Raw genomic sequence first — 13684 nt, 5'->3', positions numbered from 1 at the left:
TTTTCGACAGAAACCAGGCACCTGCTTTGAAAATAAGGAGGACACAAACTTCCTTAATGCTGCAGCAAACACGCTGATTTCAAGCATGTATTGGGGACCCATGAATAGCAGTGTTAAAAGCCAGTCCTGCCTGCAAAGTCAAGCAATCAAAATTCAGGAAATGTTTTCAAGATAATGTTTTAGTTAAGACTTTGCTGTGGCACAAGCTAATAGAAAAGCTTGTGTTAGCACTTAGCACATGGCTGTGCCTTGGACATTCTTCTGCCAGCCAGCCCTCTCACACACCAGACATCTTCTGTCTCTCTGCCATTTCCAGGAATTGAAACTTCAGTGACCTGCTAATTCCATGTAAATTTTTGAAAGCCAATACCAAATTTTATTTGGTTGCTCCTTGTCCTGAGCAGACAAGAATCTTTGATGCAAAAGGAAGGGGAACAAAAATGCTGATTTTGAAGTTAGATTTGGAGAGCTGGCTGTTTCTTTGTTCATCTCAAATAAGTGAGCTGAGATGTAACCAGCAGGTAAACGTGCAGTCATCCCTCCTTGCAGTGATAATTTTGTTTTCAAGCTGCTCTTAACCAAGCACATTGTCTGAATCTTAGTAAAGCATAAACATGGGAATGACTAGACATTAAGTTATGTAATTAAAAACCCATGATTGTACTTTTCCCATCTGAAACTTCAATTTTTGTGTACAAACTGAAAGAGTAGCAACACTAGAAGATTAGTCAGCATGAGAGACATTGCACTCTGAAGGAAAGATGGGGCATTCAGGTGTATCCTCAACACTGAAAGTTGGTTTTTGCTTTCTTGAATGTTTGCATGCTTTGTTTTCTTGATGCCCAAGTTATGATAAGAAAGTGATCAAGGTAAAAAATGATTCATTGAGAAGCTGTGATGGTGAATTAGAATATACTCTGTACTGTCATTTCTGTGCTGCTTCTGAGAGAATATTGTGACTTGACAGCAGAGTCTAGAACCCTGTGGTAATAACGAGTCTACAGTGGATGTCATCCTGTGCTCATGAATGGTTAGAGACAGGGGCAGAAGATTGTGGTGACAAATCAGAGGGAGAGGAGAAGAGAGGCATAGACAGTGGCTCAGATTGCGCTGTGGAAGGAGTCATCTGCTAGTCCGTGGGCAGCATCAGATCCTCTGAGTGTTAATTCTTATCTTTTCTGCAGACTGGGAATAAACCTGCAGACTAGAAAGTCTCTGTTTTCCCTGCAATCTGTCTCCTGGGTAGCTTGGTGTTGGGATGATTGACCTTCTGATAAAAAAAGTTCCCAGGAGGAACCATGGTGGCAAGTACGATAACACTGGGAATTCACAGTGGTGACCGCAGCCCCACTGCACTTCATGACATATAAGGAGAACTTGTCCTATCCCTCCACAGGTCACTGTTGTTACCTGACTAGTCTTTGCAGCCTCAGCAGAAGAGTGTTCTGCCTACCTTCCCTGGGCCTGCAATGTGAATTTTTCCAGTCATAGAAAGCATGACTGTGTGCTGGACAGGCAGGGGAAGCTGCTACACAGCTTATCTCCAGGCATGGCAGAACACTCTGCTGTGCATCCACCCACCTGTCATCTGTGCTTTTGCCTCTGGGGAGCTATGGCCACTGTTCTTTCAGGATTTGGGTACAGAATGGGAACCCAAATGATTTTCTCCTGGTTTAAATGACACCATTTATATCCTAAGGACAGTGCAATGGGAATGGGACAGGACCTGGGCCTGCCTTCAGGGCAGGAACTGGGAGGAGGAAATTAAATCACTCTTACCATAGAGAAGTTTGGACAAGAATCTACCTGAGTTTCCATACATACTGCAGAGAGAAATGAAAGGGCTGGTCTCATCCCTCCTGCATCTCATTAGCAGATTGTAATTATCTTTTTTGGGGGGAAGTGTTGTATATATTCAGTGCCTCTTCATGAAAGACTCAGGGTCATACTGGGCCACACAGTAGTTCAACTCTAGTTGCTTCCAGTTCAACTCTGGACAGGAATTCAGAGTCTGTCCAGCAAGGGCTCTGAGCTAAGGCACTCTGAGGCAGATGAGTTGGGTTAGACTCAAAACTTTCAGAGAAAGTTAGGAAGTGAGATATCTTCTTTCTTTGCCTTTTTTGCCTTTTTTTTTCTTTATGAAAGAGAAAATAGGGAAAAAAACTACAGATAGGTATAGGTAGTACATGGTTAGCATCTGGACGTGCTGGCAGCTAACAGCTGGTTTGGTTTTTAAGGTTGCAGGAAGGAATGGGCTAGTGTATTTGATAGGCTCTGGTCAACACAGGAGCTCCTTCAATAAACTAATAAGTATGAAAAAGCATTATGGGGAGTTTGAGGATTGGAGGTTAAGTTGTTTGAGTGTGGGACTTCTCTGAAGCTTCCTGCATCTATTCCACTCCCCTCCCCGCCTTTAAAATCGGAGCTGTGCTCTAGGAGACTGTAGGTCAAATTTGCAAGGCAAACTGTACTTTGAAGGAATATTGTTGTGTTTAGTTATGTGAGTATATGCTGACTTAATGAGACTGGAAGAGAGAAATAAATTAAGTCGATATGGTCAATAGCTTCACCAGGGAGAGGGCTACTGAAGGCAAAACTCCTTGTGTTTTACTACATCTAGGTCAGTTAGTAGTTAGTCTGCTTCTTTAGGTTCTAGAATTGCTGCAGTTGTCTTCTGTATCTCCCTTACCTAAGGGCTTCCACCCCCGCAGCTCTTGATCTGTGTCTGTAAGGAAGGTTTAGTGCAGCAACAGCATTTCACTGTTTTCTTTCTCAGTAAATTAATCAGTACCATTGACCACTGACTCCCATATTCTTTATCTTATACTTTTCCCTATTTCCTCTTAGCCACATTCTTTTTTCCCCTTTTCTGAGCTGATCTCAGGAAATCTGTGTTCCAGTCCCTGCTGTGGGTAAGTCTCTGCAGTCCCTACAGGGAGGAGGAGAAATGGGTCAGAACTACAGGAGGCAGCAGCACAGAATGGCTGTCTTACTGGAATGAGTATGAGCCAGCAACAGAGAAGTGCTGGAAGCTTTCTGCTGTGTTTCTGTGGTATAATAACCCTGTTCTGATGGCACACTAATTCAGTTTTTTTACTTTTAGGAACCACTAAGGCAGTATTGATGCTTCCTTAACTGTGCTGGTTCATTATCATACAATGTAATTACACGATTCTGGTATACAGTTTGTAGGACCTATTTTCTGGGGCCTGTTTCTTGGCAGATCTACTTGATAATGCAGCTCCCAAAAAATGTACAGGAAAGGGTCAGACCATGGTGCTGAATAATCATTTGTGTTTTGGTGGGATTTGGGGCCCTGTTGTGATAGGCTCCATAAAATGTCTAACATAAGGCCAGTCCAAGCCGTAAAGGATTCAAGTTAAAACCAAAGCAAAACAAACAAACAAAAAACCACCCCCCAAAAAAATAACAAAGAAGAAAAATGTAATAGGTTCAAGTCAAAATACCAACCTTTTGGAAAGAATTTGGGTGTAAATGAGAACTCAGCAGCTCTGGAGGGTTACCATGTCAGTGCTGACAGCCTTACTGGGACTGATAGTGTCTGTCTTCCTTCTTGTTTAATAACCTATTTCCTCTTGGAGGAAAACTGTGGTGGTAAAACTCAGCAAAGCTACAATGTGGCTCCCAAACAAATTCATTTCCTTCTTCAAACATTGTTTCATTCAAGAGCAATACATTCAAAATTCCTTTTAGCACAGGGCCTTTAATGAGTTTCTTTTGCAGGAATGCAGGAGCCAGTCTTTGAACCTCCTGAAAGTTTGCTGAATTTTTTTAAATCTACTGTTATCTCCTGTTGGGAATGCATCCTTTACTGAATTGAGAAAGGGAATGACCTTGATACCATAGTTGGTGTATGACTTTATTGGAGTTTCGTAGGAAAACCCACATTTTAATTTTTAATGGTGAGCATTGCCTGTAAATGTAAAAAACCCCACCTCAGTACCCTTAACATTTCTCTAGAGGGGTGAAGTTGAGATTCTGGATAGTTTAATGATTTATAAAACATACAGATGGGGGAGATACATTTCTGGGGTAAGAAGATCTCCTTTCATCTGTCCCTGAGAAAGCCTCTGCTGCTCTGCTTCTCCTATAAATGTGTTTAGTGAGGCTCAGGGAAGGGGCAGCAGGACCCTTCTGTTTGTTTGACTCCATGTGTGATTTTGCTGTATTTCTTGGCTCCTTGACTTTTTTGCTTTTCACACAGTACTTTGATGTACAAATGTCATTTGAATACAGCTGGGTTTTTGTCAAGCATTTTATAAAATGATTTTTATTTTTTACTGAGACTGTACAGTCTGTCTGCCTCCAGTAAGTAAGTGTAGTTATTTGAAATGCAGATGTATCTGGGTTACTTCAGTGTGCTGTACAGAAAAGCAACAGAAATGCAGGGAGTGAAGGTAAAGGAGAATTTATATGAGCTAAATGGCTTTGTGGCTTAAGACTGAGCACTGGCTAAATGTGGGAGCGATAAGCACCCGTTTGGGAAGTGTTTCAGCAATTAAAAAACTAAATTCAGTTTATATTCTGCAGGAACAAATGAAATCCAGATTGCTATTTCCAGCCATTAATTGAAACAGTTATGCAGCTAAAGTTAACTTGATTGTAGTATTAATATTGCCTGGAAGAGCATGACTATTTCCTGTAAAGCTGTGGTTTAGTAGTTTGTATTCCCTCATTATGGGGTGGTTTGGAATATTTAAAATCTTTGTATTCACCCAAGGAGAAGCAAACATGCAGTGTGGCTGCAACCATCTAGGGCAGGTAAGGCTAAAGCTGTAGAAGGTCTGGCATGTAATGCAGGGCTGAATGTATTTGATTACAGCTTTCGATTAGCTGCTCTCTCATGATGAGTGGATTCAGAGAAAATCAGCACTGGATTTTGAACCATTTATCAATTAATGAGAGACCAAAGTGTAATGGTGAACACTGACTAGCTGTAATAGAAGCTCATAAGCAAGAGGCCAGAACAAAATATAGCACCATGGCAATGTTCCCTCCCCCAGCCTTGATCAGTGAGAGGAGTGACTGACTAGAAGCTGCTGTTGGAGAAAAGCTGGCACATGCAGACCTGCCTTGTGAGTTGACAGCAACTCAATGCCAGTAACAGGCATTGTGCTATATAAACTTGATGAGCTTCCTCATGCATCAAGGGGGCTTTTGGGACAATGGTGGTGTGTGGTGCTGGGTGGCAGTCACCTTCTGTTACCCGCATAGCAGTGTTGACTGGAAATTACCTTGGCTCACTACTGTAAGCCAAAAAGGATGTGTCATGCCTCTGCCGTGCCACTAGTTGCAGCTGTCTAATGCCCAGGATGAGAGCTCTTACAGTACTGTGGGTGCTTGCCTGGTTTCTCCTCTGTCTTTGTTGGTTCTGCACGAGCAGCGAGGGAAGCATGGCTTGAGCTTGTTGACCAGTCCTGTGCTTGTGTCCTTCAGAGAGCTTATTTTCACGATTACAGTGGGGATTTTCTTCTCTGTCACACCCACTTTGTACCCTGTGCTTGGTTTGGATGTATTTTCTGAGAAAACAGACTGAAAATGTATTTAGCAACCCTTGCTCTTCTAAACTGTAGGTAGCTTTTGGAAAATGGTTCTTTAGGCACAGGAGCACTGTTGAGCTTTAAACACAACCTTCTGTCTCCAGGTGCTTCCACACAGCATTTGTGTAGAAATGAAGGTAATTTTTTCATATTTGAGATGCTTCCTCTGAAGTAACTGCTTCTGAAAAGCTCTTGATTTTTTTTTAAACTATTCCACTCGCTCTGAAAGTGGGTGCCACCAGTGGGTCACAGGCAGCTGGCTAATGTCAACCTTCTAACCCAAAATTCTTGCTTGATGGTTCACTTCATCACTAATGATATGAGCTACAGACTTCTAGTAACTGAAGTCTTCACATCTATATGTGTTTGTGTTCCCTGGAGTGTCCTGACTGCAAGAGGAGAGAAGTGATGCTAACCTTATCATCCTGGCTTTATTATAGTTAAGTCTGCATCTGAAGCAATTGCCAAGGTGGTTTCTTTACTGATGGTTTTAATTAGGAAGCATCACCAAAATAAATCAGGTTCAGTTTTGTTGTATTCATATTGTTTATTATGCAGAGCATTGGGAGCTGAAATGTAAAGAGATGGTAAAAAACTTAATGTCATTAAGTTGTGTTGTGTTTTCTTACTTAGAAGATGGTGGGATACTCTGGTGGATATGCTTGTTACCAAATCATACTGCTCATCAAGAGTAGTGTGGCAGTTTCAATATGCTAAAGAAAGGGGTGAAATACTTAATGTACTTACAACACAGACTATTTTCAGGAAACTTCCAGTGTCTGGGAATGCTTCACTCTTGATGAATTGCCCTGCATTACACAGTGGTATAGCTAAAGAACATTCCCAGCTGCCTTCATGTTGCGTGGACATAGCACTTTGGGACATGGTTTAATGGCCATGGTGGTCTTAGGCCGAAGGTTGGACTTGATGATGTCAGAGGTCTTTTCTAGCCAAAACAATTCCATTTCATGATTCTATTCTATATGTTCCCCAGAGACTGAAGCACTTTCTAAGGAGGGAATACATTGTCCTCGTCGCATCAACAGTCCTTTCTTGGGAACATTGTGACATCCTTTTGTGGGATGTGTTTGCCCCCGTGCTGTATGGGAGATGTGTGCGTAATGAATCCCGTGGAAATAAACAGTGTTTTCCCCCTAGTGAATATTTGATCTATGATTTATTTATCCACCCAGACTGGGACTAATAGCATGTCAAATGCTGCCTGTTTGCTTTCCTGTTGACATATTTCTATCAGCAGTGTCTTCTGTATTATGGACAGGAAAAATATTAGCAGACCTATAAAACAATGGCTTAACGAGACCAGTTCTTTGATGTAAGCTAGATGGACTCCACTTGGGAAAATAAGAAGAGACTAGGTAGAGGGGAGGGGTTTTTTGTCTACTGTGAAATTGTTCGCATTAGGCTGGAAGAAGAGTAAATTGAGACTGACTGACTCCACCAGAAGGTCAGACACTGACCAGTACTGACAGGCCAGTGTCTGCTAGGGCAGAGCTTACTCTACTTACCCCTGGTTACCTGCACTTTAGTGTGCACCTACTCGTGGTGGAAAGAATCAGGCTTGATAACACTGAAACTGCCTAGTGACAGCCATCAAGTCAGGTGTAGCTGCAAGTAGGAAGTACGAGTACTTTGATACAGAAACAGATGCTAAAAGAGTCTAAATGTACCATTGTGCTGTAAATGATCAAATCTGTTTTGTCTGGGCTTTTCCTGATCTGATGCCGAGTTCACTTTCTTGTAGCTGAAAAAACCTAAAAATCAGTGGGGGTGTTAAAGCAAAGAATGTCACACTTGCTTACATGGGTGCTCGCCACAGGCACACAGCTATAATTCACTTAATCAGAAGCCAGAACTTGTGTGTTTCCATCTCTGCTCTGCTCATGTCCTCCTCTGTAACTTCTGGCACGGTAGGCTCTTCTACTGAGAGAGAAGTTTCCACTATTAAAAGCACAGAATTTTGCCTTCAAAACCTACAACAAAAATTAGAAAGAACAGCTCCTGCTGCTGTTTATTTCACAAGTTGCCTTAGGTTTACTGTGGCGCTGAGTTAATAATAGTTCAGACCAGCATTCAAACTGCACGGGTGGAAAGGCTGCTGTTTCTCTCTCCCCAGTGTATGTTGACCCTATACTTTTCTGCTTACAAGAGACAGGCTGTCAAAGAGATGTCATTAAATACCATGCTGGATGTTGGCATGCTTTCATTCAAAAGACCCGCCTCCAAAATCTAAACATTTCCAATCACTTTTGCTTTGAGTGGCTGCTGCAGTTCGTGGCTGGTTATCTCCTCTTTCAAAGACTTCCGCCATTGAGGAAAACAGCTTGCCTAAAAGCTGCTGGCACTTCTGCTGTGACTCCTTCTAGTCTCCCACACGTTTTCCTGTGCATTTCTTTTTTACATTTTAAGAAAACATTCTGAATTTCCCTGCAATCTTTGATATCAGGAGATAGGAGCAGCAGCACAGGCCTGTGTAGCTAATTGTGCACTTGGCCTTATCTTTGTCTGCAAGGCTGATGTTTACTGTTGAAAAGGAAATTATTCTTTTTGAACAATTACAGCCTCAAAGCTTTCATCGTGTCTCTAATTTGTAGTCCTTTGCTTCTAGTGCACTGTCAGATGCTCAGTGAAGTTTTAGGAAGATAATGTCCTTAGCAAAAAGGAAGTAATTGTTTTATTTGATTATTAGAATAAAGCTTTTAATTAACAACAGTTTGAGCTGATGAAAATGTTCAGCTGGTCTTTTCAGTTCAGTAAGGATGAAGCTAAGATACTGCAATAGTCTGGAATATGCAGTTGTAGGAAGAGAGAAAAGGGGAAGCTGGTTAAGGAGCAGTTCTTTAGAAGAGGCCCTAGGACTTACAGATCAGTCATAGCTGTATGTGAATGGGCAGTGCTGTGTGGCTTTAGAAAAGCCAAGCCTTATGGTAGATGTGTATGAGCAGGAATATTGCCTGCAGACTGCAGAAAGAAAGCTGCCTAATCTACTGAGCTAGGGCTGAAGCTGAAGTGCTGTCTCTGGAGAACCTAAATGAAAGTAATGAGTAGTCTAGAAAGTGAGGAAAGAAAGCAAACTAGAGGTTTTGCTTTTTGTCTTAAAGGCAGGGTGGGAAATGCAGGAGTGAAACAGGCATGATGGTAGGCTCTGGGTGTAGGTGTGTACAGATGGAAATAGTTATCCTGCAGAGAAACAGCAATGAATCATTTCTCCTTGAGCAAGGTGAACACCAGACCTGGTGACTTAGCCGAGGAGGTGTGCATGTCAGACCCTGAGAGGAACCTCTCTAATAGTAGAAATTGTTCAGCAATGAGTTAGATTGGCAGGGCTGTGCAGTCTGCCTCTGTGGAGGCCATTAATGAGGTTTAATCGAATGAATTATCACTTCTGTAAACAAATTCTGTCTGCTGGGACTATAGAAAGGGAATGATACTTTGCATGTTTATTGGATATTGTTTATGTCAAATTCACAACAAAAAAAGTAACATTCTCAAAATGCCTCTATTCTGCTCTCAAGTCCTAGAAAATACAAATTACCCAGTCTCCTTTACATAAAACCTGTGGCTGGTTTGAATGGTTTCTGGTGTTGTACTGTGACACTACTAAATTGAGTGTCATGCAGCCATTGTACAACCTCAACATGCTGAAGGAGACCTCTAGAAACTAGGGAAACAAGCTCTTACCTGTGCCCTGTTTAGAAGAAAATGATGTGCATGCAGGTGTAGCTTTAAAGGTGAGCCTCTCTTAAACCTTGTCTTAACACACAAAAGGAGTTTTTCAGTAGAATATTTTCTAGATAGTGTAATAAAAGTAAAAAAAATACTGGAACTGATTTACATTTCAGCACATTAAAGCATGAAATAGCATGAAAATGTAGAATAATCATGATGTGGTGGTAGAGGAGGGACACACATTTACCTTCAACCTGTTACAGTGCAGGGCGCTTGAGAACCAGACAAGTTATTAGTGCCTTGCTAAGGTAATGTGTCTTTGAAGTCTCACCAGGCAAGCCCTGTCTGTTACAGAGTATCTTGAGCTGAGAGGATGGCACAATAAATAGAAAGTTTGATGAAATAGAATTAGCTGTGGTACTGTTTTCTGTGGGGAGCTTGGTGTCATTCTTGCCACCGCTAACGGTAACTAGCTATGGAATTCTTCCCCGTTACTCAAATTATTAGTAGTATTGTGCACTTTGCATAAGTACAAAGTGTCTGGTTGATGCCAACAGGATTAAGCATACACTTAAGTGCTTATCAGAAGTTGGGTCCTTAAATGAACCTTCTGTATTTCCTTTGTCATGGCACTAAACCTGCTGTGCTGCTTGAACTTTAGCTGAGTAGGTGCTGCATACTGTATTCATATCAGACACATTTTTTTGTTTGCGTTTTGGCTTTAGGAAATGTCAGAATCAATCTTATACTAATGAAATGTCCAAATTTCATCTCAGCTATGAACATAGCTGCTAATCCTATAAGATGTTTACTTTCTGCCTCTCTGGCTATGTATAGTAACAGAGAGTCTACCAACTTAAGCACTGCTGACAAAACGTCTCCCTTCTGCTAGTCAGCCTACTAAATGTTATTTTATTGAGTAAAGGGTGAAAATTAATTAATTGTCATTAAAATCCCTTGCAACCTTTGACAAGTTTGCTTTTACTGCAGGGCAGTAAAAGCAGTTACCTGAATGCTGCATAAATACTTCCCGAATCTCACCCAGTTTGGTTATTTTTAGGCTTTAGTCCTACAGTTTTTAAACTTCAGTTGTTGCAGAATATGGCTTTTGATGACAGTGGCTGCATTTTGGGCAGGAACATGGAGGGACAAAGGAGAGGAAGAAAGCCAAGCTGTTCCAAGGGATGCAAAACTGACAGGAAAAATGGAACTAAAGGCCACTCTGAACAGTCTGGCCGCCCTGCCAGGTCAGACAGAGCGTAACTACAACTTCCCACACCTTTATAACAATTGATTACAACGTTTGCTGTGGCTTTCTCAAAGTCAGAGCTTTGTAGTTCTCAGCATAAAGTCTCAGGCTGCTTTGCTGGAAGGCTGTGGTCAAGGAGTTCCCAGGCAGACTGTCCACAGAGGAGTCTGGATGTGCTTGTGCATGTACTGACAGTTTTCACATTTAGGTTCTATGCTTCAGACTCTGGTTTTCCACATCCATGCATTCTGCATAGCTCTTGGCACCTATGCAAGCACTACCAAGCCTGCTCAGGCAGAATGGTGTATTTATTTACACTGTCATCGTGCCTGAGGAATTACACATAAATAAGGCCCTGATGTGCTGACCACCATAGAAAAAACATCTTGAGAAATATTTCTCAGATGTCTGATGCCCAGGGAACACTTTGTTTTAGATGGGAATTTCTAAGTAGAGGACAAACATGGCCAAGTAGCCCTTATTCTGTGCAGCAGTCCTTAGAATGGTCATTGGGCCTCTTGTGCAACACGACCTTCTTTGCACTCCTATGGTTCTTAGTTCTGCTGGGTTTCTGGGGGGGACTGAACATGTAGAGCACACAGCTATCTTGCAAAACTTCCCTTGAAAACCATTAGAGAACTTTTTTCTCCCCATGGTATGGAGCAAGATGATGATGAGTTAACACCCACAGGAACATTGTTGGAATACAGTTTCACACCTAACTTACTCTTATGTAGATAAGCACAGGTGCTCAGAAGCAGCAGTCACTGTCTGCTTTGGTACCTCTTCTATTGACTGTGAAAACAGAAGAACCATTTTCAGATGCTTTCCATCAGTGTTCTTGTCCTTATAGTTCTACTAATGGACAGCACCCAGACAGGAATTATATGATTTTGATAGTTAAGGGACCAGATCTTGTAGCAGTATGATCTGATGTGAAAACTGAAGGTCTTACCTCTATCTCTGTATTTATTTAGGCAGTGCCTGTGATACAGCAAAGGAAGTACAAATACAGTTTGTTTTCTTGGATCAGAGGATCTTTCCCCTGGTGTGGCCAGTGTAGACCCTGTTCAATTTACCTTCCTTAAACAAATTGATCAAGATTTTCTTTATTAATATCTTCTGTGTTCCAGGGTGAATAAGGAAGGACAACTTTCCTAGGTGACCCACTGTTGCCTTTCATGTGTTCAGAAACATGAGTCTAGCTTTAAAATGATGTAAATGAGATTTACTCATAAAATATGTACAGTTAGCAGGAAACCTGAGAAACAGCATCCCACGGGACTCTGTTCTTGAGAATTAGGTCTGTTTTCCTCTTGTAATTAAGGGTGAGAATCAGACAAGGACAAGTTAAGACTACTGGAGTTTCTATATACTTCAGTGTGTCCTGTTTTGGTATCTGTGAAGGACTTGTTATCAAATCCATGTTACAGCATGACAGAGAGGTACTGATTAAATAAATGTTTCCTAGAGTGACACAGGATATCTTTCTACTAGCTCTACTGTGCAGGGCTCAAAATAATCCGTAAGAACTGGCACCTCAGGAAGTCTCAGGGAGAAAGGTGACTGAAATCCATTTTCTGTTTAGTATTTTTAACCTTCTCCTTCTGTTTAGTTCCTGCCTGGCCACTTAATGTAATGCATGTTTATTGCAGACTGCTTTTAGTTTGGTCCTTTTAAAAGCTCCCTGAGGCACAATGATGCCTAGAAATTAATGTATTCCCTTCCCGCACATCAAGCAGATGTGTGTATATTGAGTTAGTGTCTCTACCATTTAGCTGATTTCTTTCTGGAGTGTAGCTGAAATCGCTGCTACGTACCAAACACACTTGTGGCCTTTCCTCCTGACACTGTAGGGATATGTAGATTTGTATACACAGTGTTTTATTCTTCAGCTGCAAAGTGCTTGTGTGACTTGCATGTTTTTATGAAGCCACTAGTTCTAAGTATGCTACACTCTGGGGCAGTGTAGTGCCACAGTTGTTGGATATGACCGGATTCAACAAGAGCATGCATAAGGTACCACTGACATTTCAAGACACCTTGAAGTGGTTGTCCTTGTCATCTCTGTCCACCCATCTTTTAATTACTGGTTGAATTAGAAGTTGTCTTTGAAAAGATTACTGCTGGTTGAAAAGTGAAGGACTTAGGTTAATGTAGGTAAAGTGTCCTTGCCAGGGAATTAACACAGCCAACTGCCGGGCCAGGTTAGGGTAATGTCTGCTTCTCCTTGAAAGAAAACTCTATTCTAACGTTTATACCATACTAACCCATAATTGTTACTTCTCAATAGTTGTTGGGATCATTCATTTCACCTATAAATAGTGATGCCTTTTTTTCCAGCAGAAAAGAGAGGTATCTCTCCAATACCTGCAAATCTTTGTATCAGCCCCTCTTGCTGAGGCCATCAACAAAAGTTACTCTTTGGAAGAGTGTCAGCCCTGTTCTAATTTTATAGCCTTACCCTAAAGAAAAGTGCTACACTCAGAACTCAGTCCATTAAGGTAGACTGAATTCCCTTCCCACTGTACTACAAAGATTTAGATGGTCAAGTCTTTTAAAAATATAGATTTATTTTAAGCACATGAAACATGAAGATAGGCACAGTTGTAAACACAGAAAGGTTAAACATGGCAATGAGCTTGCAGCCAGACAATGCAAGCAACAACTTGGAGGTAGAGGTTACCATTTCACACGTGAAAATCTGTGGCAAATTGGTTCTTTTTGGTATTAGACATTCTAGACTTTGCTCATCTCAGTTTTAGTTTGAAAATACCCTGCCACTCTACCCTTGCCAAGTTTTTTTCCTGAAGTCTTTGCATCAGTGTATGTTCAATAATGTATAAAGTGCATTCAGACGAAGGACGGACACAGGGAAAAGCCCCATTTCCAGTGCACTAGAGGGGAGCGAGGCAAAACATACTCAGATCGCTGACTAGAAAGAGCTTGGTTTTGAATCAAACCCTAAGAACACATTGAGTAATGGCACAGTAATGCACACATGGTTTCTAGGAGACAACTTCAGAGTAGATACTAACTACTGGACCTATGGCTTGGCAGCATATTTGCCTCTTAAGTTTTGCAGAGCAAGGTCACGTTCCTCTGTTGATAATTACTAGAATAAAATAATGCTGAAGTTTGAAATGTTCCTCCTGCAGTTGTTACTGTAAACAGCATTCAGTTTATT

The sequence above is a fragment of the Dryobates pubescens genome, chromosome 19 (assembly GCF_014839835.1).
Source record: "Dryobates pubescens isolate bDryPub1 chromosome 19, bDryPub1.pri, whole genome shotgun sequence".
Lineage (NCBI taxonomy): Eukaryota > Metazoa > Chordata > Aves > Piciformes > Picidae > Dryobates > Dryobates pubescens.
The sequence above is the reverse complement of the archived record's forward strand: the minus strand, read 5'-3'. Positions refer to the sequence as shown.